The sequence below is a fragment of the Pelodiscus sinensis genome, chromosome 2 (genome assembly GCF_049634645.1).
Source record: "Pelodiscus sinensis isolate JC-2024 chromosome 2, ASM4963464v1, whole genome shotgun sequence".
In the NCBI taxonomy this organism is placed as follows: Eukaryota; Metazoa; Chordata; order Testudines; family Trionychidae; genus Pelodiscus; species Pelodiscus sinensis.
The window spans coordinates 83175496-83202178 of NC_134712.1; the positions used below are offsets into that span (position 1 = coordinate 83175496).

General features: G+C 42.0%; 1 long non-coding RNA gene across 1 annotated transcript in view; it reads left to right on the plus strand.

Annotated features, from left to right (window-relative positions):
* The first annotated feature begins 20567 nt into the window (after positions 1 to 20567).
* LOC112544030 (uncharacterized) overlaps positions 20568 to 26683 on the plus strand; it is a 29844-nt gene continuing 23728 nt past the window's right edge. The window contains exon 1 of the long non-coding RNA XR_012900961.1: positions 20568 to 20704. This is a non-coding gene — a long non-coding RNA (uncharacterized LOC112544030). The remainder of the gene's footprint in view (positions 20705 to 26683) is intronic.

A 26683-nucleotide genomic window follows, 5' to 3' on the forward strand; every position in this document is an offset into this window, starting at 1 on the left:
AAATTATAGAAAAATTAACTGGCTTGCCAACAGCTGGAATAGCCTATTGGAATCAAATGGAAAAACTTTCAGTGACTTCAGTGGGCTTTGTCTCATGTTAATGGAAATTCATAAACTATAAATAATTATTAATTATAAATTATTACAATTAGTGATATTCTGATTTTTCAGTATCTGGTTAGTCATCCTGCTTTTTTAATCAGATTTCCAGGCACTCATTTACATTGACATCTTCAAAATCTGTAATGCAAATTGTAATGCATCACTGTAATATCTAGAAATCATATACGTAGTTCATATTCACAGCAAATTAAGATTTAAAACCTCGATGCTGACAGTACTTCAGCTGTTTGTGGCTGTCTTGCTGGCCCTTTATCCTTCTCCTATAGGAGGAAACCTACATAGTCCCATAAACATGGCTTTCAAATCTCAAGTGTAGAAGGCTCTAGCTCAGGGTCTAGGATACATGGCAATATCAGATTTCACACTTGCACAAGGTCTCAGAATCTTTCTCTAAGTTGGAATTTTCACCCAAGTTGGAACATTAATTTTTACTCATACAGACATTGTCAAGAGCATTTTAATGAGTCCAGTGGATCTAGAATTCTGTGGCACATACTAGCCAAAACATGCCACTCCTTCAGCAACACAGTAATGCCAAATTCTATGTTGGAGAGTTGACTATTAACTGAGTTAAAAGTGCTGCTTCTTAACATACCTTCCTACTATTTCCTACTTTCCTACTTCCTACAGATTGGACGTCCCTGACCCGGCACCCTTGGAGCCTAATCGGACCTGAATGAGGGAGTTTCCTGGACCAGGGACGGTGAAGTTCATCCTCACTGCCTGGCTCTGCTCCCAGCCCCTGCTGTTGGCCCCCTAGCTACTCCTCCTCCATTAGCCTGGCTAAACCACTAGCCCCACTTTGGCTGCCCACCCCAGCCAGGTTCTCAGCCACCTACCTTGGCAGGGCTGCCAGCTCCCTAGCTGTTGGCCCCAGCCAGACTCCCAACCTTGGCAGGCACTCCTTCCATTTGATTCCTGGACACTGGAGCTCTCTGGTCCAGAACCACAGATGTTGCTGGACCAGAGCCTTCCAGTTTAGAGAGGTTCAGCCTGTATCTAGATACTAGTAGTTTCAGGGCATATACAAACACATTGGGTATGTCTAGATTACATGGCTCCAACGACAGAGCCATGTAGATGAGTTTACTAGACATAGGAAAATGAAGCGACAATTTATATAATCACCGCTTCATTTACATCAAAATGGCCACCGCACTGTGCCGATCAGCTGTTTGGCGGCACAGCGAGGCAGTCTGGATGCGCCGCGGTCGACAAGGGAAGCCTTTGTTGACCGCTCTGATAAACCTCATTGCACGAGGCATACCGGGGCGGTCGACAGAGGCTTCCCTTGTCAACCGTGGTGCATCCAGACTGCCCCGCTGTGCCGCCAAACAGCTGATCGGCACAGTGCGGTGGCCATTTTGATGTAAATGAAGCGGCGATTATTTAAATCTAATTTAAATGTCTAGTAAACTCATGTACATGGCTCTGTCGACGGAGCCATGTAGTTTAGACATACCCATTGACAGTACTCCTGTACCCACTGGATTCAACAAATGATATTCTGTAGTTCATATACATAAACTATTGTATATGACACTTGTGTACCTTCATTAAAGCTGTGTTGGGATTTTCATTGAAAGACCCTTTTAAAGGAGTTGATAACTCTCAGTTCCTGTCTAACATATTTTGGTTTTATGCTACTAGAGTCTATTTTTAAGCAAATTAGATGTATACTTTGCTGGCTCTTTGTGAGTTGGAGAAATACCAAAATATTGTATATTAGTTAGCTAAGTGGTAAAAATACCAAAGTAAGATGCTGTGCTCTCCTTTGAGATTAGTATCCTCATATGAAATCATGGCCTTACACAGGTCAACTGCAAAATTCTCATTAACTTCACTGGAATGTCACCCCTCCATTCTAAGGAATTCCATGAAAGCTGAGGCCTCTGAGCAGGATTAGACCAGAGGTAGGGAACCATTTTTGGGTCAGGTGCCACTGACCCACAGAAAAAATCAGTCACACAAGTGGAAAAACAATCCCTCCCCCCCCTCACCCTTCAGTAGCAGGAGCTCCCCCGTGCTGGGGGAGGACCCCGGAGCCTCAGAGGCTGAATTCATGGAAACCAGGGGCTGCATCCAGCCCCCAGGCTTAAGGTTCCCTCCCCCTCCTCCCTGGATTAGACCTTACAGAAAGAATGTTTTTCTACTTTTAAAGATAATATTTTAGGTCACCAGAGCCTAGATTTTTGACTCACTTTAAACTTTATATGAAAAGGAATGTTGTTAATGCTAGCAAATGGCAGCACTTATTGCTTTTCATAAAGTAGCTTGACATTTATTGTACATTATGAATATATTACAATGGTAATACCCTAGATCCTATGGATTTCAGTATGGATTATTAGCATAATGGCTCTATAATATGAAACACATTGGCATTCTAACAGTGCCATGATAGACTGTGTCAATGATCAACATATTAATGGAATAATAAATAATGAAATGATGCATCATTTCAATTATCCACACACTATTTGCTTTACTTCAGGCGATGCTAGAGTATATACTTTGATAAAGTATCAAGGTGTACTGAGAAATACTAGGAGTTCAGTGTCATGGGGTGTTAGAGACCTTCAGATCTTGCTTTCATTGGTGTTAAAAGCTACGTTATGAAGCAAAGCTTAAAACCCAAACCTACACACAGAATCATGGAGCCAGAGTCTTTTCTACTGAATGGTCTCAGTGATGTTACACTAGAACATCTAGTCTTTGGTGTATTGTTTTTAAAACAAATCCAAAGGAAATGCAATGCAAACACGTTATTAAAATATTCAAGGTTGTGGTATTGAAATAAGAAAGGCTAGTAAGTTCTCAGTGGAGACTCCCTCACAATCCTTAAGCAATAACATGTACCTTAATGTAAACAGATGTAACTAAGCTGAGTTCAACTCCCCTGAGCTGCACCTCTCTCTCCAGGGTGGAATTTGGGTCCTTGCGCCTAGCTGTTTCAGAATCTAATAATAATGTACATGTTTTGACATCATTTAAGCAAACTAGAAAAGAAAGGAAGAGGAAAGGCATTATCTCATCAAAATAGAGGAAGAAAAAATGATCTATATGCATTTGTATAATTGTGTATTAGAAAAAAATTGAGAGCACTCATTAGCATTTTAAAAAATAATCAAATAATATTTGAGAGATGTTTATGTGTTTGTGAGTCCATAAACTTCATATTCTGTGTTCACACCACATGTGGTTTTGACAGCCATAAATTAAGCTGTAGAACTAATGCAATTTAGTGCTTTATTCTGCATCTCCCTGCCCTATGCCCACAAACTCATCTCCTTGGGATTTGTTTCAAGTCCACTCAACCATCACTTTGAAAACAAAAATCTGCCTAACACAAAAATGATGCCCTTTTCCCTCCTAAGTGTGAAAATTGATCTATAGACTCACTTTGGCCTGAGGTCCAGGCTAGTAGGCAAGTGTAAATCCTGTACAGTGATGGGCCTAATATTGTATACTTGCAAAGTTAGAAACTGGGAGCTCTATACCATTGGAGAGGGAGATTCCTGGTTTCATAATGGGAGTCACAACATGATCCTCCTAGCGCTTAAACATTATGAGATAGTAAACTTTAAATTCATGGCTTCACTGCATATCTATTTTAGGTAATTTCCTGGAATGTTTTTATTAGATTCATTTTTTTCTCCCTCTGAGCCCAGTACAATTGGTTTAATGGTAACTTAAGTGGAGGGACACAGGAAATGGAAACTTGTTTGAGAAATCTCTAAAACATTTATCCAATATGGGATTTCTTTATAAAATGTGGCAAATTCCTCTATGACAGCATATACCTCCCTGGCAATGAGGACTGATATAAAGACTTCATCAGTATTCATTTGGAATAATTTATTTTTACTTTAGCCACTCTTGAGTAACTCAGCCGCCTAGAACTCAAGCTACTAAAATCTTTATCCCACACCATATCATCACTTGATTTAGCTATCAGAAATAACTAGGTTTAGATTTTAAGGACTGAATGCATATTAAATTCATACTTGAAGTAACCTGTTCAGAGAACTTGACACGTGCTCCAAGGGCTGGATTTGTGGGAAATATTCCTACCCCTGCTACATGTCAGTCCAGCCTATGATCCTACCACTGAAGCCAGGTACTGGACTGAGGGTTGGAACTAATGAGCGTTAGCTAATGACAACATGGCAATATTGCTGGTTTCAGCTGGAACCCTACTGATATATTTATAAATACATGTGTGTTTCTATTTAGGGCTTAGTGCAGTCAGACAGAAGAGTATGGAAAAATAAGGCTCTTGTAACCCATTTCTGAAGCCACATTAGAACAACAAACTGGACAATGGCAGGGGTGTGAGGAGTGCTATAGTTGTGTACCAAATGAAAATGGGCAAGGAATAGGCAAGAACTAGGCAGTGCCATGACACTGGCAAATGAGACATGAATGCTGTAACCTTTCAGGGGCTGTAAGTAAACTTCTACTTTAATACAACAGGAACCCTGGAGGTATTTTACTGACTACTCACTGCTCTTTCCTCTGGGATGTCCCTTAATAGTTACATGTTTGACCTAAAATGCAATAGTACATAGTTTTTCTTTTCTTTTCATCCAAATATTCTTGACTGGATTTCCCTGAATGTAATATTCCTAGTTCATTTCAGAAATGCAATAAATACATGCAGTTAAAGCATTTTCATTAAATATGAAAAGCCTGAGTGAAGCAGCTCAATTTATAAATGATTCAACAGGCCTTATGTTGAAAAGCATCTATTTGAAACACATTTATTATTAACTTTACAGTTTAGATGCTTTTCCCATAAGGCAGTCATTTATTAAATATTAATTTGTTGTGAGTCCACCCTACATGTTTGTTTTCACAATACCAAATACTACCAAATAACAACTGAATTTCAAAATGTTCCAATCAGTAGCTTTAGAGAAATCGCTGCTAAGGAGCCAGGCAGAAATGAAGCTTTCAGATTAGACAACATACATAGTGTAACTAAAGCAAAAAAAATTAAAGTATAATAACTAGCTCTAATTGAAAAGAGAAATATTGTTGGTTGTACATTATATATATTTATACGAAAATAAATTTATAATTAAGAATCTTTAATATGCTAGCGGGGTTTACAATATTCAAAAGGCCTTAGTTAGTGGGAAAACCAGCTTCTTCACGGAAGTAGTGTTGGCTGGTTTCCTGAGTTATATATCTGCAAGAGCTACTCTGTATTCCAAGGGGAATTGTCCTCTTCATAATTGCCCATTCTTTGCCAACTGAATAGGTCTGTGCATTTACCCTGCTTATTCACCCATATGCAGTTTATTTCAATGATGGTTTTTTTGTGGCGGCAGGGGGATTCCCTCATTTAATAATGTCAGCGAGACGTGGAAGATTTAAAGGCACTGTCTCTTTCGAAAATGTGCTGGAGGGAAGGACAAATGGGACATGCAACATGGATGTTAACATAGCCCAATCAAGGGAAGGAAGAAGATGGATAACCCCACAAGTGGAATTTTGAACCCAGAACTTCCCTCTTTCCCTAATTTTCAAAAACAGAGCAATTAGGCATGACTCTCATCAGTCTAAAATGAGATGATTTGGGTTCAGAAAATGTCTAAATTTTCCCTCCAAGGCATGATTATATTTGTTTATTTAAGTTGTCTTTCTCCATGATGTTCCACATCTTACCCCACAACCTCCCATACTTCTGCCTCCTCCCCCTTGTGCAAAACTGTGGTTTATGCCCCCAAAGTTACCTGAACCAGTTGTATTATCTCAGCCAGCATGGGGAAAGACATCTCAACTGAGCATAAAAGAGATTGTGTCTAGCAGGAGATGGGCTCACTTTTGTGAGCAATTCCACAACTCTGCACGTAGAGATTTTGGTTGATCTTCGGGGTCGGTGGTTGACTAAATTTTCCACTAGCTAGGCAGACCTTCCACAGAAGTAATCACTATCAAAAGCCTTTCACACCTCATTGGGCAATCGGTACATTTGCTATATTGGGATTATATTTGCAGTTAACCTTTTCTTTATCAATCGATGTTGAGAAATCATGTATGTTGTTTAACTTTCCAGAAGAATCAGCAAACTAGGTCTGGTTGTGAAGAGATTAAACATCAGTGCAATCGGATGTCTTTTTCTCTCTTGGGATTTACTAAACACAATCCAAAACTTCATTATGAATCTATGTAAGGAACAAGTCAATACGTGACATACGTCTAGACTACAGGCTTTTGTCGACAGAAGTTTTGTCGACAGATACTGCCGACAAAGCTTCTATCAACAAAGAGCGTCTAGACTACATTCAGTTCTGTCGACAAAGCAAGCTGCTTTGTCGACAAAACCCTGTAGTCTAGACACAACCCTAGATGCAATAACACCTTCTGTCGACAGAACTCTGTCGACAAAAGGCGTTATGCCTCGTAAAATGAGGTTTACCAGTGTCGACAAAACTGCTGAGTTCTGTTGATGTTATGTCGACAGAACTCAGCGGTAGTGTAGACGCAGGTATAGTTTTGTCGACAAAAGTCCACTTTTGTCGACAAAACTCTGTAGTCTAGACACACCCTATTAGATTGAAAACAAAAATTCCATGACAGGGAAGAAGGAGAGTCATCCCTTTTTTATTCAGGTGGAGTGCTCTTGTAGTCATTGATGAGTCTCCACAGAGCTGCTGAGAGCAGGGAATCAAACATGGGTCTCCCAGATGAGTGTCCTAATAACACATCTATTCTGTGCTCAGCATCTGTCTTTGTCTCTCTCTTTCTGCAGCGAAGGGGAGAACTTCAAACAAATGGTCTCAATTTCACACAGATGTGGAATAGGAAACTTTTCAAATCAGTTTTTATGTGAGATGAGAGAACAATTTTCCACCCAGTTCTAGGGCTCAGCAGCATTTTATCATGGATATCTTGCAAGTTTAAATTTAAATGTGGGGCTTTCTTCATCTGTAATAACTATGCGTGATCATTGTTATTTTATTAATATTAAAAAAAAATTAAGTACTGCCAGGGTTCCAAATAATTTTATTATTTCCTCGGGAGCACACATCTGAAGAGCATGAAATATTCATGAAATACTTTTTAATTTCTCTAAATATCTATATCTATATTTTAGAGATTTGTGTGTCTGTCTGTCCATCCATCTCAGAGTCCATTTGTTCAAGAATTCTTCCTAATTGGTAATGGCTAAGATCCCTAAATTTGATATGCAGCTTCCTTTTATCCTAATTTAAAGCAAGGTTTGGGTTTGATTGTGCCTGGAAAATGGGATGTGTCTGGAATATGATTGTTTTCCATAACATGGAAAAGGAGGGGGCAAAGAGGAAGGATGCTATACTGCAGAGTGTCCGCTTGGGGCATTTGCACCAGTATGGGAGTGGCCAGCTGGGGGCTGGGCTCATCTTGCCCACCTCCAGCTCAGGTAAGTGGTCCCCATGCCTCAAACCCCTTCCCCGCAGCCCTCAGTCTCAACACCGACCCCAAGATCATGTTCCTTCCTCCCTTCCCCCAACCACCCCCTGGTGTAGTCCCATCACCCTCCCCCCATTGGAGCCATAGGCTGCCTCCCAGCACTGCCAGACTGCCTGCCCCTCCCCCCCCCCTCCATATCCAGGCCAGAACTAAGTCTTCTACTTTAATAATGAATGTTAGGGCTAGGACACAAATCAATTCTCTAAATTTTTATTTTTTATCAATAGGCCCCATTCTGATCTCACAACACTATGAGGAACTGAAAATGCTTGAGGCTGCTACTCTGCATGGTAAGTCCAGACAAGTCTGGAGAAACTTCTTTGGATTTATAAATAAGATTGGAGTTTTTCCAGTTTACATTTTTATCCAGTACATATATCACAGATGTATAGTTCATGAGCATTCCCACTACATGATGCACTGCATTATGCATTTGTGGTGTTTCAGTCTTCCATATCAAATTGATTAAAGAAAAGTCACATGGATCTAAAATCAAATGCTATAAAGAGAAACATATGCCTGTCCAGAGACAGTTCTTTGAATAGACATTTTGACATTAGATGGTAGCATTTTTTCAGTGTTACACATGATTTAATTTTTCAGTGAAGGCATATTTTCCTTAATTTTCATACCACTCAAGGGAGAGTTAATGTCTAAAAACTAGTAAGGGCTTTAGCAGACCAAATGAAGTTCTGGATATGGTCTCATAGAAGTTATGACCTAACCTTATGAGGGAAGACCTCCTGGCCAGTGACAGAATAGGCTTTCTAAGTTCCTGGGTAGGTAGGTTTAATCCCCCTCCTGTTCAATCACGTGTCAATCACAATGGGCCAAAAGAAACCTGATATGGTTCAACAAGGACAAGTGCAGAGTCCAACAATTAGGACAGAAGAATCTCATGCTTTGCTACAGATTGGGAACTAACTGGCTAAGTGACCGTTCTGCAGAAAAAGACTTTGGGTATGTCGACACTAGCCCCCTAGTTCGATCTAGAGAGGCTAATGAGGGTGACTGAAATTGCAAATGAAGTGTGGGATTTAAATATCCCGCACTTCATTAGCATGTTCCCGGCTGGTCGCCATTTTAGAAATTGACTAGCCCAAAGTAACTTCCCACGTCTACATGCGGCAGTGAAACGGGATTCCAAATTAAAGCCCTAAATCAAATTAGCTGGTAAACCTCATTGCAGGAGGAATACCAGCTAATTCAATTGAGGGCTTTAATTCAGAATCCCGTTTCACTGCCGCATGTAGACGTGGGAAGTTACTTCGAGCTAGTCAATTTCTAAAATGGCGACCGGCTGGGAACATGCTATTGAAGTGCGGGATATTTAAATCCCACACTTCATTTGCAATTTCGGTCACCCTCATTAGCCTCCCTAGATCGAACTAGGAGGCTAGTGTAGACATACCCTTCAGGATTACAGTAGACAAGAAGCTGGATAGAGTCAGTATTTCCTTGTTGCCAAGAAGGCTAATGGCATATTGGGCTGCATTAGTAGAAGTATTGCCAGTAGATTGAGGGACTGGTAAGGCCATATCTGGAGTTGTCCATTTGTCCCTCTCTTCTTCCCGACTACAGAAAGGGTATGGACAAATTAGAGAGAGACCCAAGGAGGGCAACAAAAATGATTAGGAGACTGGAGCACATGACTTTGAGGAGAAGCTGAAGGAACTGGGTTTATTTAGTCTGCAGAAGATAAGAAATGAGGGGGGATTTTATAGCAGCCTTCAGCTGAAGGAGGGGAGCGGTGGCTCCAAAGATCATGGAGCCAGGCTATTCTCAGTGATGGCAGATGACAGAACAAGAAGCAATGGTCTCAAGTTGTAGTGGGGGAAGATATTTAGGTTAGATATTAGGAAAAACTATCCTAGGGGGGTGGTGAAGCACTGGAATGGATTGCTTGGGGAAGTGGGGGAATCTCCATCCCACAGAGGTTTCTGAAGGCCCGTCTTGGCAAAGCCCTGACTGAAATAATTTAGTTTGGGCTGGTCCTGCTTTGAGCAAGGGGTTGGACTCTATCAAGTTTAATCTTCTGTGATTCCCATATGTACAGTGAACTTTTAAAATGAAATATATACCTGTTACAGAGATTAGGTGGCAGAACTCTTCCTACAAATTCCATTTTCCATCACTGCCAGCTCCACTTCCCAAAAGATGATAGGCAGCCGGCTGGCTGAGGATATGGGGAATGAGCTGTGATGTGAGAAAGCAGTAGGAAGAGTGAACAGGTTTTGGGGAAGCATGTGGAGCTAGGATAGGTTTATCACATATGTGTGGATGGGATGATAATTATAGAGAGTTGTATGATGGGGGCCTGGAGTAGAGGCTACTTGCATTAGCCAATGGGCAAGAAGTAGGCAGTATGGATAATCAACCATTAATTCTAGTTCACTCTAGTTTACTCACATGTCACCCATGTTTACTCGCATGTCACCCATGTTATCATCCATTCCTTCACCCTAAGTCCTGCGGCGATGGGCTAGCTGTGAAACGGCAGGTGTGGATACACACTGGCGGCCACAGTGGCGAACCTGCATGCAGGCGGCTCAGGCTATAGGGTCATCTTCCACTGATCTGAAGCAGCAGTGGTTTTCAGCAGCCACCTGGGTGACTGAGCAGTCCTTTTTAGGATAGCGCTGCTTACCTCCGTAGTCTGAGGAAGGGGCTAGAAAAGGTGCCCTAAAAAATGCCTGCTTCACCAATCCTGACCAGCTTACCGTGGCTGGTGGGAATCCCGCTTATGCAGTCGAAATACAAAGAAAACCAGTAACACTCCACTCATTCTTAGAGCGTGGAACATACGTACCCTCATGGATCATACGGATGCCGACAGACCCGAAAGGAGAACTGCCCTGATTACCAAGGAGCTTGCTCGCTACAAGATCAATATAGCAGATTTGAGTGAGACCCGGCTGGCAGAGGAAGGACAGCTGACTGAAAGTGGAGCAGGTTACACCTTCTTCTGGAGTGGGCGAAGAATAGACGAACGTCGCGAGTCGGGAGTTGGATTTGCTGTGCAGACAAATCTGGTGAATAAGCTATCCAACCTACCAAGAGGAATCAATGACCGGCTGATGGTGCTGAAGTTACCTCTGTCTGGGAAAAAGCAAGTCACATTTATTAGTGCTTATGCACCAACAATGACTAACCCAGAAGACATCAAGGACAAATTCTACCAAAACCTGGAAGAGCTGATTGCTACAATACCAAAGTCAGACAAGCTGATCGTCTTAGGTGACTTCAATGCCAGAGTTGGTACTGATCATGATTCCTGGAAGGGAGTCATTGGTCGATATGGCATTTCTAGCTGTAATAGCAATGGACATCTGCTCTTGAGGACATGTGCAACAAATGATCTCCTGATAACTAATACCGTGTTCCGCCTGTCCAAACATAACAGAACAACTTGGATGCACCCTCGCTCAAAGCACTGGCATCTAATTGACTATATAATAGTCCGCAGGAAAGACCGACAGGATGTCCGTGTGACCAAGGCTATGTGTGGCACCAACTGCTGGACGGACCACAGACTGCTCATCTCAAAGATGAACCTTAGGATTCAGCCTCCCAGACGTCCACAAGGCATTATGGTCCGAAAGTGCCTAAACGTCTCCAGACTGAAAGACAGCGGCGTCCAACAATCACTTGCTGATGCCCTGGCATTTAAGCTGGAAGCCACTGGAACTGACGCTGATATAGAGCCCAGCTGGGCAGCTTTCAAACAGCTGGTGTACTCCACTGCCTCAGAGTTAATTGGCGTCACCACAAGAAAGCACCAGGACTGGTTCGACCAAAACTGTGGAAAAAAATCAAGGCATTGCTGGATGAAAAACATCGTCTCCATCGTGCCTACAGCAGTGACCCTAAGTCTGTAGCAAAAAAAGTTGCCTTCACCAAAATACGTCAGACTGTACAGATGAAGCTACATGAGATGCAGGACACATGGCTGAGCCAGAAAGCCGATGAGATCCAGGCCTTTACCGACAGACACGATATGAAGAACTTCTACAATGCTCTTCAGGCTGTGTATGGCCCAGTCACATCTGGTTCAGCCCCTCTCTTGAGCGCAGATGGTAGTACTTTGCTCACTGATAAGGAGAAGATCCTTAATCGCTGGGCAGAGCACTTTGCTGATGTCCTTAACAGGCCCTCTTCGAGGAGGCAATGAACTGCCTACCTCAGGTGGAGATCAACGAAAGCCTGGCTGATCCTCCAACAGTACTGGAAACTCAAAAGGCCACTGAATTGCTCTCCAACAGTAAAGTTCCTGGAGCTGATTCTATTCCAGCTGAAATTTATAAATCTGGTGGACCCAAGTTAATTAAGAGGCTTACTGAAATGTTCTGCGAGATGTGGAAACAGAAACGCGTTCCACAAGACTTCAAAGATGCGTCTATTATTCATCTATACAAGCGCAAGGGAAATCGCCACTCTTGTGACAACTACAGAGGACTCACTCTGCTCTGTGTTGCAGGAAAGGTACTCGCCAGAATACTTTTAAGCAGACTCACACAGCACCTAGACCAAGGTCTCTTGCCGGAAAGTCAGTAGCCCACAAACAAAAGAGACTGCGTTATGCTGCAGAGAAACGTCTTCTTCGCAAGTCCAGGGCTGGTATCTTCTCTTCCTCCGGTCGGCAGTCCAATCTTTCATGTCCCCACTGTAACCGTCACTTTCGGGCTCGGATTGGACTAATCAGCCATCTCCGAACCCACCCGCAACTAAACTGATGACACTGGTGGTCCTCATTGACCTCGATGGATGAACAGCAGCAGTTCAGATGGGAACTCCAAGAATGGATGATATGATAAAGATCCAGTATATGGTCTTCCATTCTGAAGTCAGAACACAGATGGACTTTGAAATCTAGAAAACTGCAATCCTTATTTATTTGTTACTGAATTCAGAGCTTTCTGCATTTTTACCTTAACTTATTCCAAGACTTCACTTTGTAAATTGACCCAGGTGACAAATACTTTATAGTGACATCATGCAAAATTTGGAAACCAATTGAAAAGTTATTAAAGAAAACAAAGTTAGTTAAATATGTCTGAATATTCAGAGAAAGAACAACTGCATACAAAGGACTATTAATTAGAAAAATATGCAAATCAGCCCACAAGTGAAAGTAAAATAGAAATAATCGACTTGAGTGCCAATTTCTATTGAACATATTGTACAGTTTGCATGGATAGATATGTGTTGGCTGAGCGGCCAGAATTTCAAAACCACAATAATGTTTTATCATTGAAGCAGCCTTTAAACCAATTACAATATATACTTCTTGCAGCTAGAAAGAAAAGAGCTAGCTTGTTTGTTTGAGTTTTTTTTAGAGAAGAAATGTTGTGAAATTCTTAAGACAGATTTTTTACTCTGATTCTTTCTCCTCCTAGGTGATGTAACAGCATACCCCACACAGATAAAATGTCTTCTAAAATGTCTGCATTTGACAGCATGGAAATGCGTGCCAATAATAGGAAACACACTCTTCACTTTTAGCTCACCTCAGGCAAGGAAAGAAGCATGTAGACAGGCTTTATACACTGTACTCTGAAATGCAACAACCTGGTTTCTTGCAAAACACCCACAAGAATGAGTTCCAGGGAAAAGGACCCATCATACACAAGGTCTGTCCTTTGATTACTAGTAGCACAAATAAGGACTGTTAAAAGCCTCCCTTTCCAACTTAATAGTTTAAAGAGTGCCTAAAATAGTGCTGTTTCAACCAGAATATGGATAACACCGCAGATTAATATAAACTCCACTAATTGCACTCAGAAAGCAAATAAAAAGTCAGAACAGTATACAAAGCATCCTGCATAGGTATAAGGTATGCAGAATGCCTTGTACATACACACTATATAATTGTTTAAAATGTCTATTTCCTGATAAGCACATATGCCACATTTCTGGGAAGCAACTATGCACTCTGTCCCTAACCTCTTTAAACTGCGGCTCACTAATTCACATTCCATCTGGTGTTTTGTCCAAGACTTGACTAATCAGAGGGAAGGATGGCCTTGTCTTGTGCATCAGGCACTAGACTAGAACACAGATTTCTGGAGTCTAAGTCTTAACTCTGCCACAGACTTCTTCTGACATTGAATTGTCATTTAATGTCTGCATGCCTTAGCTCACAATCTGTATCATTCATCATCTCTCAAGGATGTCATAAGGACAAATTCATTAACATTTGAGAGTCACTCACATAATAGCAATGAAGTCATATGTGCATTTATATGATTGCAGAGCTCACTGGAAGTGATTGACATTGTTGCTACCAATATTTACCACAGAATTTCACAATATTGTGACCAGCTTCAATTGACAATACAAGAAAACATGCAAAGTCAGTTAGCAGATTTCAACCATGCCCTTTAAGCAAATTTTCCTTAATGGTGATGAGTCTCAAATGATCATTAGCAGAGAGATTACATCCAAATTTTTAAATTCTCCAAAGCAGACATTTTGTTTGAGGGAAGGGGATTGTACCTGTAGGAAGAGAACATTTCATTCATCTCTCTACCGTAATCCCAAATGCCACCAACGCTCTGTAATCTAATAAAGAAATTTATTGAAAGAGAGCTGTAGAAAAATTAGATTGTTTTTAATTAACAATTATGACAGTCTAAAAAGTGCCCTTTTTCTATAATGCATTTTTCCTAATGTTGAAAAGACAACGTTTTCGTTATCAAAAGTTGATGTTAGTGTATTTACGATGTACTTTTTGCTACTGTGTTTTAATTCCTCACAGAATTTGTGAAAATATCATTGATTACTATAGATTGAAATAACATTAAATCTGATTTCCACAGCTAAGGTCAATGGGCCTTTTGCATTAGCTGAAGAGTCAAAACAAAACTTATGAATTTAAAGTAGCTAATGTAAATGCATAAAGTTATTATAATTCTTGTACTTCCAGGCACAAATGATAAACAGCAAAGATAAGGAAGAATATTTTCTTCCATGATACTATGCAGGATTACTAGGTCTGATTCTTCTGCATATTAGTAATGTAAATGCATTTTAGAGAGTTTGTGCGCCTGTCTGTGAATCCGTTTGTTCAAGAACTCCTAAACAGTAAGAGCTAGGACCACCAAATTTGGTATGCAGCTTCCTCTTATCATAATTTAAAGCAAAGTCAGGGTTTGGTTATGCCAAAACAATGGAAAGTGATTGTTGCACCTCAAAAGGAAGAGGAGGGGTGTGATAGCAGGGACAATTATACTTGTGAATGCCCAAAGGGGGCAGCAAGCCTGGGGGACAGTTATACTCACAAGTGACTATAAGGAGGCAACTAGTGATCTAGCCCAGTAGAGCAGCCGATGGCCAGCAGCACAGCCCCTGATGCCCAGGTCTAATCCCAAGGAGAAGCTGGTGGGCAGCCTGTGTGGGTTTCCCCCACAACTTAATCCTGGGGAGAAGCCATCCACTGAGCTGTGAGATCCCTGACACCCACCAGGCCTGTCCTGGGGAGAAACTGGTGGGTGGCCAGAAGGACGCTTCTGCCCTGGGCTGGTTCTAGGGAAAAGGAATCAGGTGACGAGCACAGCTCCTCCCCCACTCTGTCTCAGGGAGAAGCTGCCCACTTGGCCAAGACCCACCCCAATGCCCACTGGGCAAGCCCCAGGGAGAAGCCAGGTGGAGGCCTGCACCACCCCCCTCCACAAGCTGGCTTGGGAGAGAAACCAGAGGGTGGTCTGCATGGGCCCCCCACCATGGGCTGCTGGGTGGCCTTTGCAGCTCTCCCTTCTCTCCTCCCTCTCCAGCCCATTCCTAGGGAGAAGATGGCGGGTGGGTCACGTGACCGCCACCATCCCGGGCTAGTCACCTGGGCAACACTAGGTTAATTCTTCTACTGTCATATAAAAATCTCAGGTCCCTTTAATAGTTTCCATCATCATGCTGGTAAGCTTCTCATATTCTGATGTGCTCCCTAAAAAGCTTCACTCCATAAAGCAAATCAAAATGATTGACTTTCTGCTATCCTTCATGTTTCAGTGTTTCATAATACATTTAAAAACATTCATGTTTGTGTTGGAATAACACCCTCTGGCACTAACTGTCTGTTCCTCATGAGGAGACTTGCAGACCTCCCAAAATCCTGTCCATTTTAGTCTGGACACTTATGTTGTGCCTTTTGAGCAGCCAGGTGATCTTCTGTGGACACTAAGGGCTTCCATTAGGCAACCCATTTGTCTTCATCTGCCACCAAATTTCCATGCCTTGGCTTCCCCCAAAATGTTTCACTTAGTTTGGACTCTCATTTAATAATTCTCTCTACTAGACAATGGACAGGTATCCACTAAGGATGAGTTTCAATGCATAGTATTAGGAGCATATAAAAATACACCTTTTCTTAAACTATTCTTCAGTGGCAAGAAATTGGCTTGGAGGACCAGTCTGAGGTTACGTGAAGACTGCAGGATTCTTTTGGAAGAAGCTTTTCAGGAAGAGATCTTCGGAAAAAACTTCTTCCGAAATAGAATGTCCACACTGCCAAAGCGCATCGAAAAAGTGATCTGCTTTTTTGAAAGATAGTGTCCATTCAGTGCGGACGCTATCTCGCATTTCAACTGTCATTACTATGGACAGAGTGGCCACCAAGGCACCTATGCTCTTCCTCTTCTTTCAAAAGAACTCCCTCTTCCCTGTCCATTCACACCTTTTTCTGAAAGAGCTCTTTTGGAAAAAGGCTTCTTCCTCGTAGAAAGAGGTTTACCAATGTCGGAAAAACCCCTCTGTTCTTTCGATTTTCTTTCTAAAGAACGTGATTACGTTGTGTACGAAAGTGAAGTTTTTCGGAAAAAACTCTGTAGTATAGACACAGCCTGATAGTCTTCTTACTCGAGTTCAGCGGTAGCTTCCTACATGAGCAGTTGCTGGTAACCTAATAAAGCAACTCATGCAGGGGCTACTCAATCTGAGTAATTGAATTTGGCCCAGAATTGTATAATGGAATATTGCTCACCCATTGTGATGCAGTTACAAATGGTGAGATGAGTAAATCAGCCTTTCAACAAACGTTTTTCTTTTGTTCCATTTAATTGGAAAACAAAGCTGAATGACTTTGAGCTATCTCGAAAAGGGGCAATAGTGAAATATCTGTATCTCATTGTTTCCAGAGACAGGCAGGATTTTTAATTACAATAATACATATCAACTTTATGCAATCTAACCTAGATAAAACACAATTCAGCCAAATGTAAAAAGTAGAATTAAACCTCGCCACAGTAATAAGAATATCTAACCTATGATTCCAAGTATAATTGAATATATTTCTGTATCTTCTCCTGCTTTCAACTGTTCAATCTAAGAACCTTTTTTCAACTGAGACTCTTTCACATGAAATGTTTATTCACATAGAAATCACCACACAAGAATTGCTTGATAGTAATTTGCATAAATAAAAAGCATCTTTGTATTATAATTTACTCTACTATAAAATTAACTTTTTTCACTTTTTTTGCCACTTCCTCCCTCCCCCCTTCATTTGAAATCTGAAAGAATTCCAATATAGTACACTTGGGGCAGCTGTGTGGCTCAGCACATGCTGTTCTCCTTTCAAGTGCTTTAATTGCTCTCAAAAGAGCAATTAGCTGTCTGCCCTGCCTGATACATTGTTGTCAGAAAAATATATATTTAGTTTAATTGCAGTCATAATGTACAATTTGATGTTCAAATCCATAAAAATAAAATGATGCCAAAATCCTCATGTTTGAGTAAAGAAACGGCAGTTTGTAAAACTTGAACTAAGTACCATAAGGAATAGACTTCAAGGTGAAATGTGTGAATTGAGATAGATAATATTATCATGCTGGAGTTTTTAAACTGAATTAAATATAGTAGTAATCCACAAATGGTTCCAGGTTAAAATATGTTTATAGTTTCTTTTCAGTTAGAAGAAATGAATGTGTCATCTCATCATAATGATTAATCTTTCTGTACTACAACACACAATCATGAATGAAAATCAGAATTTTTCCTCTCAAATGTATCTCTATTCAAGGGATGTTGTTCATTTTTATCCCAGCTAGCTACATGTCACATAACTTGACAGGCCTTCATTTGTATTGTTAAAAGTTATTTACATCATGAATAAAGACATTACAAAAGTGTTCTTTATGCTAAACAATAAACCTCTCCTGCTTTTTAGTTTCCAATATGAATAATTGGTTTGTTCCTTCTTTTTAAGTCTCTGCCAAATGTTCTGGGCCAGATGCCCAGCCACATTCAGTGGTGCTATGCTGCTTTACACCAGCCAAGGCTAGGCCTCTTGTAGTATGAGTAAGATGGGATATAGAGATAAGAAAGAAAACATAGAAGAAATTCAATATAGGTTACTTGTCCCATGTTGCATAAAGTATATCAGAGCTATGCATATTCAAGAATGTATTTCCATAACAAATATGGGAACACAGTGTCACAGAAATGACTGCTAAGGAAGGAAAGGGATCTAGAGGTCACAGTGGATCACAAGATAAATATGAATCAACAGTGTAACAATGTTGCTAAAAAAGAAAACATCATTTGGGGATGTATTAGTGGGAGTATTAGACCTGCACAAGCTAGCCAGGTATTTCAGGTGTCTAACTATAAAGTGCATGCTTTTTAGAGGGTCTATTACTGATCAAGGCACTGCCACAACTAAATACTTCTTTGAAGGTTATCACATTGTGTGTGAAAATTTCTACATCTAATGAATCATTCAGTAATATGTAACATGAATTAGATATCAAATAACTCTAAATTACAAATAAGTGCTTAGCAAGGATTCACTAGTGCCACGGAATGAGCAGTCATATTAAGATGTACTAACTATTTTTGGTTTTGCAAAAACAAAAGGAAAAACTATGTAGGACTTTAAAGACTAACAAGATGGTTTAACAGGTGATGAGCTTTCATGGGCCAGACCCACTTACTCAAATCATATTCTGGAAGAGAATTGGCATGACAATATACACCAAAGGAATACAATGAAAAAAGTGAACACATTATTAAACTGACAAATCAGATTAAGTACAGAAGGTAGGGTGAGGGAGAGGGAGAGAGGGAATAGCTATTTATGAGTCAATGAACGGCTAATCAGGGGTGATAAGTGGGGAAGTTATCTTTGTAATGGTTAAGGTAATTAGCATCTTTGTTAAGGCCCATTCATAAAGTATCAAATTTAAGCATGAAAGAAAGTTCTGAAGTTTCCCTCTGTAATCTGGTGTTAAAGTCTATTTGAAGTAAGATTCATCTAATAAGGTCATTAAGATTATGTCCAAGTAAGTTGAAATGAAAAGCAACTGGTTTTTCCTTGTGAAGATATCTGATTTGTGGGCATTAATTCTTTGACAAAGTGTCTGAGAAGTCTGTCCACTATACATAGCAGAAGGACGCTGTTGACACGTGATGGCATAAATTATATTTCTGGATGAACAGGAATATGTGTGATCATATAACTGACATGGTTAGGTCCAGTGATGGTGTCACCAGTAAATATGTGGACAAAGTTGGCAACGGGGTTTGTTGCAAGGGAAGGTTCCAGGGTTGGTATTTGTGTGGTATGTCCTGTGGTTGTTGGTAAGAATCCTCCTGAGGTTAGGTGGTTGTCTATAAGGGTACGTCTGCATTAGCCCTCTAGTTTGAACTAGGGAGGCTAATGAGGGAGACCGAAATTGCTAATGAAGCACGAGATTTAAATATCCCACGCTTGATTAGCATATTCCCGGCCGGTTGCCATTTTGGAAACTGACTAGCCCAAAGTACGTCTACACATGGCAGAGAAGCGGAATTCCGAGATAAACCCCTTAGTTCGAATTAATTGTTAAACCTCATTCCATGAGCAGTAACTGTTAATTCGAACTAAGGGGTTTATCTTGGAATCCCGCTTCTCTGCCATGTGAAGATGCGGGCAGTTACTCTGGGCTAGTCAGTCTCCAAAATGGCGATGGGCCAGGAATATGCTAATCAAGCGTGGGATATTTAAATTCCGCGCTTCATTAGCAATTTCAGTTGCCCTCATTAGCCTCCCTAGTTCGATATAGGGGGCTAATGTAGACATACTCTAGGAGACTATGGGTCTGTCCCCCAGAGCCTCTCGGAGTGTAGTATCCTGTTCCAATATATTTTCTCATTTATATTTTCTCAATTTGTTTCCCAAACAGAAAGCTCAACTACTAGACTGTCCAAGTTTGAAACTGGACACCTGGCAACCCTAAAAAGAAAAAAAGGCTAGAAGATTAATTTTGTTCTGTAAAAATCTATATAATATCTAAATATAAACTAAATGTTTATTGCTGGAATGACTCAATCAATACAAATCAGCAGCAGTAGCTAACCAGAAAACATTGATAGCACATTTTCTTTAAAAAAAAATCTTATAGTTAATGGCTCTTTTTGTTGTCTATTTTCTTTACTGAACATAGCCATCTGTAGTATCCCATATACTTTGTCTCCTATAATGCTTGCTATTGTATTTTTATAAATTAAAAAGCAACTGATATCTAATGGAAAATTTTCTTTAAAAAATTGATCAAACTTATTTTGATGTGTTTCTTTATAGTTTCCCTCTAGTTTCTGTATTTCTCTCTGTTTTGGTCCAGGAGCAGTTGCACAAATGTAGGATGAAGATAGTGATCTACTTCTATGCTATCTTAAACCCAGAGATCTCAGAGGGTGTTTAAAATATTGATTCATCTTCATTTCACTCACATAAATAACTTGTCCAAAGGAAAACATAGTGTTTGGTAAAGCTAATAATAATAGAATTTAGGTTTTCTGACTCCAAGGACAAGTACCAGAAGAACAAGATAATCACTCCTTATCTTTAAGTAGTTAATAATTAATCCTCTCCTCCTGATTATCCCTTACCCTAAGGCCCAGTTTTCTGCAAGTGTAACTCCTCTGTAGTCATTGGAGATGTGCCCATTTACACTGCAGAAAATGATGCTACAATAACTTTTGCTGTTGCAATATTACAGATTTGGTAATATCAAATTCAAGTGTCTAAGGAAAGTGAGGATCTCCCCACCTCACCATAGAAGCTCCCAGGGTCTTTCAAACAGAACAATAGATATGCAGCTTCCTTCATACTACAAAAAAGAAGGTCCACAACTCTCCTTCGGATTTGGTGAGACATTTATGAGAATCTTCTATCTTTGTATCATACTATTTCATTGCTGTACCCTAATTGTGCATTCTTCTTCTTCAATCTCTCTCCTTAGCCATCTTTCTCAAACTGAGGGATTTTTTAGAGAAACAGGAAACTAAATGTAGCAAGAAACACTACATAAGAAACTAAGGGTATATCTAGACTACACACATCTTTCGAAAGAGATCGTATAGACTGCCACAACTTTTTCGAAAAAGCAATTTGCTTTTTCAAAAGAGAGCACCCAGGTAATCTGGGTGCTCTCTTTCAAAAAAGCCCTGTTTGCGGTCAAGAATGACTTTTTTGAAAGAGCTCTTTTGAAAAAAAAGGCATTCTTCCTCGTAAAATGAGGTGTAGCACTGTCAAAAATACCACTGTGTTCTTTTGATTTAATTTTGAAAGAACGCGATGGCAGTCTAGACGCAGGTGAAGTTTTTTTTTAAAAAAAAAGCCACTTTTTTAAAAAAAAACTTGTAGTCTAGACATAGCCTTAAATGTAGTGTGCAAGAAACCTGGAGAAACATCATAATAAACAGCGTCTGTACAGGGAGCTTGTGTCACCATCTTTCTGGAATGCTAAGACTTCCCCCAAGTCTAGCTAAAATTAGGAATAAATGTGAGCCACAAGATTTGGCTCTGGAAAAGGATTCAAGTACTTGCTTTTCAGATCTTGGGGTTTACTTTTGTTCAGAGCTGGGGGATTGGTTAAGTCCATCTAAAATCACGGTGCACTTCTGTTCAAATATCTGTGAGAACTAATAATTCTGTAATCACAAATTCACTATTTTTCTTTTGTGAAGTACTCTAGACATTTTGCTTGGTTGCACTTTGAAAGCTGAAGATAAAAAAAATCAGAGGTATTCTGAATATCAGATGTGCTTCTGTATGTGAACTCTTTTGCATTTCACAGAGTACATTTGCAGTCCCAATTACAATTTTCTTTAGAATAAGTGAAAATGGCTCTATTCACTCCAGTGAAACAAAGTTGTTTTCTTCAATTACATTCTCTCCTAAAGAAAAAGTTTGTCTCACTTACCCTGGGTATCCAAATTTCCATCAAGACATAATTTTACACAGTATATAATTATTTTTTTTCACTTGCAGATCAGCCTTTGACAGACATGCCTGAAGGCAAAATTAGATTCAGCTGCTAGGAGAATTTTAAGGACATGAAATCTACAAACAGTTTATACAAGAGCAAATTATGAATTCAATAGATCAGGGCATCTTAAAAGATTCTTTTCAAATAAAAGAAAAAGTATGAAAGCAAGTAAATTAAACACTAAACAGGAATTATGAGCATGTTTTATTTGTTAGAAAAAGCTGGACAGATATTAAATACAACTTATTTAGTGACTTCATTTTTCTCTTCGGAACACTTTCAGAATGAAAAGATATGTCCTAGTCCTTCAACAGCTGTAATTCAGCATTACAGGCAGTCCCCGGGTTACGTACAAGATAGGGACTGTAGGTTTGTTCTTAAGTTGAATTTGTATGTAAGTCGGAACTGGTACATATTGTAGGGGAAACTCTAGCCAAACATTTTTTTTAGTTTTGGATAGCATAGGGAAAGGTTAACTCCCCTCTAATGTTTGTTTTGCTGTCTGTTCCCCTGTTCAGAAGATTTCACATCTATTTCTGTCCCTGTGACAAACTCAGGACTAAAGGAGTAACTCATCAAATACCAAACAGCTCTGCACCATGCTTTGAGCTAATAGCTTTATTTCCACACACCACCCAGGGTTCTAGGAGGAGGGTCCTTTTTTTGCTAACACAATGAGGCCAGCACTTTGTTTGTTTTGGTGGAGTCTTTGTTTGCCCAGGGAGCCCAGCATGTATAGGGGGAGGAGGGGCGGAGAGGCTGCTTTTGTCTGCTGTTCAGCAGCCTGTTGCTCAGGGGAGGGGGCAGCCTGTTGCTGGCAGGGGGGGAGGGGGGAGGCGTGCAGGATGCGAGGCCGCGGGGGGGGGGGGGGCAGCGGGCGTGGGGAGGCACTTTTCCTCTGCCCGGCAGCTCTGCGGGATCCCTGTCCCTGTGGCCAGTTGCTGCAGGCAGAGGCCAGTTGGAGCCGGCCGAAGAGGAGGAGAAGGTGGATTCTAGGACCCAGGTGAGTGAGCCCCGGGGACGCTGCTGCGCTCCGGGAGCCCGGCATGTATAGAGGGGAGGAGGGGCAGAGAGGCTGCTTTTGTCTGTTCGGCAGCCTGTTGCTCAGGGGAGGGGGCAGCCTGTTGCTGGCGGGGGGGTGGGAGGGCAGCGGGCGTGGGGAGGCACTTTTCCTCTGCCCGGCAGCTCTCCGGGACCCCAGTCGGAGCCGGCCCGAGGAGGAGGAGGATCCTAGGACCCAGGTGAGCGAGCCCCGGGAATGCTGCTGCGCATGTGCGGGAGTTGCCTCACCCCGTTCGTATCTAGGGATCCGACGTAAGTCGGATCCACGTAAGTCGGGGACTGCCTGTACTTTGAAGTCAATGGAGCTGCATTGATTTGGAAGATGTGGCCCCTATACAAATAAGGAAAGGGCAAACAGCCTGGTAGGGTAAGAAACAAGGACTTTTTTCAGAGTTGCCAATGAATCTAGAGTGTAAACATTGTGTAGCTTTTTAATTCAAAACAATATAGAGGCTCCAGGCTAAATTATCTGTTAAAATTGTTACAACTCCATTGAAGTGAATGGGCCTGTCCCTATTAACACCAGCAGATAATTTGTAAGATTAAGACATCATCTGTAAACTTGTCAGGTCAGATACATTCTAAACTCCCTGTGATGAGGTTAATCTATATCTCTAGGGAGGATATTTAAATGCTCCATGGTTTAGTCTCTTCAGTTCTCTAGAAATACATTAGGTGAAATCAGTGCCTAGAAATATTTAATCGGTGCTAACATGTGACACTCCAGGTCAGCTAATAGAAAGATAATGCTTTTCACACAGGCAGATATCTTCAGTGAGACATCACTGGCTTTACTCAGTCCATAAAGGCTCTGTTCTGGGAGGTTCATGCTAGGTTCCAGAAATGCAATCTCTTTCTCTTGTTCAGTTTCCTTTGCCCAACTGCACTAGTTCAGAAAAAGAAATCCAAACTAAAGTACAATCCAAAGAGGAAGAAGGAACAGGGAAGCCACTCATTTGTCATCACTCAGAGCCAAATTCTGCCCCTGAATCCCAGCTCCACCTCACTGGAGGAGTCTGGAGAGTGACTGTGCCCCCACAAGCCCTCCATGAGCTCCCAGTGCAGCCTGCTACCAATACTGTGTTCAGTATGTGGAGCAGGCTGATGCATAGAGATAAGGACAATGGCTCTGCCTTTTTTTGTACCCCTATGGCAAAACAGAGGGTCATACCCTGTTTTTCACTTTGTTGGGGAAAGGTCTGTAGCCCTTGTATAGTGTGACCAAGTGGAGGCAGAGCAGGGGAGTGCATGGCTCTTTTGTGTCCTTTTACTCACCCAGTGCAACTGCACAAAGGCCAATAACATGACCCCTTAGCACAGGCCGGATCCAGCCCACCACTGTCCTGCAGCCCACCAGCGCCTTCAGGCAGGCTCCCTGCCTTCTGCATCCTGGACAGCCTCTCTGAACTAGAATTGGGTGGCCCTGCTCCATGCCCGTGGAAGGGGCAGAGCCTTGAGCAGATATTGGTGCTAGGCAGCCCTCAGTGCCACCTGGAGCACATTGCACAGCACTCCAACAGTGATTTTAAAGAACCCTGGGCTCTGGTTGCTGCTGCAATATTAGTAGCAGCAGCCAGGATCTCTGGGCCCTTCTATATCACCAGGTCCCTGGACTGGTGTCACTTGCTCCCCCCCCCCCATTGGTAGGCTTGATGCACATGGCCCCTGCATCTCTTCATGCTGTGCATCCCTGAGGGGAGGGGCTTTGCATGCTACCTCTGCCCCCAGCACAATCGTGCAGTTACCATTGGCTAGAAATGTGGCACACAAAGAGTGAGAAGCACATAGCCCCTGCAGCCAGCTGCTTTGAGCGGCATGCAGGGGCGCAGCAGGCAGGGAGCCTGCATGGGAGTCCCATTGGGCTGCAGTCTGGGAGGTGCCTAGGGTAAGTGCCTCTTGATCAGAACCTCACAAACCTCAGAACCTTGCCCCTGGTGACAACCCAAACCCTTGCACGTCCTCCTCTACCTCTGTCCCTGATCCAAATCCCCTCCCAGATTTCAATCCCCTGTCCAAGGTCATAACCTCCTCCTTTATCCAGATTCCCTCCCAGACTCCACAGCCCTTCTAGCACCCCAGTCTCCTACCCTAAGTTCCCTTTTGCACCCAATCTTCATCCCAGACCCTACACTTCCTCCATTAGTAACAGAAAAGTGTGGCTCTTGCCCACTTGCCAAATTCTTGCAGTGCTTCCTCCATCAAAAAGTGTTACTCACTCCTGTCTTAGAATCTGAACTGTGTACCTCTTCTCCATATGCTCAAGGAACACCCAATAGTACAGAGAGTTACATGCATGTCTGAAGGAAACAGAACCCCCCTCCCCCCCCCCCCCCCCGTGGACAGCACACCTACTGCAGCCAAAGCAGCTTTCGAAACCTCCTTCAAGGCTGACGTGAGTGAGCTCAGAGCCCTTTGTCCTATGAAATTGTGTAAAGCGGCATGGCTAGTGACCCCTTCTTTCATCTGCCCTTACACTGTCACGCTTGACCTTGAACTTGGATCCAAGGTAATGATAGGTAGGTAATGATTTTCTATAAATTATCCCAAAAGTAAAGGTTTCCCTTTGGAACACTCCAATGTTCAAAGCCTCAAAATATTTTTATATTTTTAAATCAGTTGCTGTACAAAGAAGTTTATCAGATTCTTAATGAAAACCAGATATAGTTAAAGCATCAAAGTTATTGACTTAAGATTGGGCCATCACTTATTAATCATTGTTCTATCTTGACTGTTGCAGTTTTGATGATTTGCAATACAAATAAAGTGCTGTAGCCCAACTGTCAGAACCATATGTCTACACTGCCTTATATTGTCTAATGCTTTTGAAGGTTTAGCTACAGTCATAAAACTGTGAGGAAAGCATATTGAACATCTGAAAGAGCAGAATCTAGTGTAGAGACATGACTATTCAAAATGCAGCTCAATCAGATTACCTCCTGTGAATTATGATAATACATTAGAGTTTGTCTGCCTATCTGTGTCTGTTTGTCCATTTGTTCAAGAACTCCTCCTAAACACTAGGGCCACCAAATTTGATATGCAGCTTCCTCTTACCCTAACTTAAACCATGGTCAAGGTTTGGTTGTGTCTGGAAAATGGGAAATGCCAGGAATGAGATTATTTCCCATGATATGGAAAGGGAGGGGGCCGAGAGCAGGAATGTGATAATGAGAGAGGCCACCGAGGACAGCTTCAGCACCAAGAGAATGGCCAGCAGAGCTGGGGCTCCCCCATCTTACCTGCCAGCACTCCAGTAAGGAGCTCCCCTACCCCAAAACTGGAGCCTGCCCCTGCCCAGTGGACAGCCTGCTGGCCATGAGGGGGCACTGGAGGAGGGGGCAGCCCCCAGAGCCCAGGTCTTCCCCAGAGAAGCCTGCAGGCCATGAGAGGGCTGCTGAAGGAGTGAGAAGCTGGAGGGGGAAGCACTAGATGGGGGGAGATGTCCCAAGATCCTGGCTCCTCCCCAGATAGGCTGCAAGGGGGTGCTGTGTGAGGGGCAACCCTCAGAGCCTCAATCCTCCAGACAGGCTCCAGGCTGGGGGGAGGGGCCTGCTGGAGGAGGGTGCAGTCCCCAGAGACTCGCCTCCCTCTCCAAAAGCCTGCAGGCTTTGGGGAGGTCACTGCAGGAGGGGGTAGTTCCCAGAGCCTCATGCCCCCCATCTACCCTAACAGCCATGGTGCGATGCTGGAGGGGGTGGCAGACTTCAGAACCTGGTCCCCACCCAACCCCAGACAGCCTTCTGGTCCTGGGGGAAGGTAACTGGGGTGGGGCCCACTGGTAGGGAGTGCTGCAT